Here is a 1,354-nt window from a genome sequence, read left to right as displayed (position 1 = left end):
TGTTGGACCATGAGGCCTGTTGTGTGTGTGGTTGAATGAAGGTTAGGAACTAGGGAATGGGTTCTTCTATGTTCTGTTTTCGAGTTCTGTGTTTCTATGATGGAGTAAATGTTTCTCTATTTTTCCAGGTATTGAAGAAGATGAGCGGTGAAGGATGGGTCATATGGGTCATTAAGCCGAATGGAATTGCAATTGGAGTCTGAGAAGGCGATTTGAAAACCGGAAATGAGGGAAGAGTTGCGTTCTGTGTGTGATGGTGATGAGATGTTGTATTAGTGATAGAGTGAGAGTGATGAATGCGTTCAAGTGGTGTGTGTCATGAGGCATGGTGTGGGTGGTTATAGATTTGTTTTCTTGCTATTTGAAAAAAAAAAACGAATAAGGGGCCTCTAGTTGTATGTGATGGTTGCAAGGATAAACTTGGTTTGGTCGTCCTTCGTCAGGGAGGATCGTGCCCTTTGTACCTCATCCCAGCTGATGGAGCACCAATTTTGTTATGTCGCATGCCTAGTATAATAAAAAATGTCCATGAAGTTTCTTGGAGTGGAGCAAAGTGGTGGAGGGCCCTGTCCGTGTTGATGATGTCGTTGTCCCTTTTTTTATCTTTTTTTTATTTTTTTTTCTTTTCCTTTTTTTTTCTTTTTCTTTTTTTTCTTCTTTTTTCAATTTTTGTTTTCTTTTTTTTGTTTCTTTTTTCCTTTTTCAATTAAATCCAATAATAAAAAAAAACTAAATCAAATACTAAATAGTAAGACAAAAATTAAAAATAATAAAACAAAAATAAAATAAAATAAAAATAAAATAAAATAAGACAAAAATAAAACTAGTCTTATTATAGTCACTCCGACGAGATTGGGTGTTGACAGTTGCCCCTCTTTACTTAGATATTGCTAGATAATATGAAAATTTAATATTTTCGTATTATCTAAGTAAAAGCTAAGTAAAGATAGAAACACTAATTTCCTCTGGGTTTCAAAATAAAAACCAATCCAAGCTAAGTAAACATAGATTTGACCATTGCCTAGCAGAGAGCCGATATCACTGAAATTAAAGATGCCAGATAAAGATGGGCTTAAGAGGGCCAGACAAACTGGGCTTGGTGGGCCAGGTAAAAGTGGGCTTAGGGGCCAGTGGAAACTGGGCTTAGGGACGAGTGTGGAAACTGGGCTTATGGGCCAATATGGAAATTGGGCTTAAGGGCTAGTGGAAATTGGGCTTATGGGCCAGTGTGAAAACTGGGCTTAGGATAAATGAGGTGTGCAAACCTCGTGGAGGGTGCCCAACCCTGTGGAAGAATGATTTGAGGTGTACCAACCTCGTGGAGGGTGTACCAACCCTATGGATGAATTAATGA

This window comes from Vigna radiata, chromosome 6 (genome assembly GCF_000741045.1).
Source record: "Vigna radiata var. radiata cultivar VC1973A chromosome 6, Vradiata_ver6, whole genome shotgun sequence".
In the NCBI taxonomy this organism is placed as follows: domain Eukaryota; kingdom Viridiplantae; phylum Streptophyta; class Magnoliopsida; order Fabales; family Fabaceae; genus Vigna; species Vigna radiata.
Note: the sequence above shows the minus strand (reverse complement) of the source record.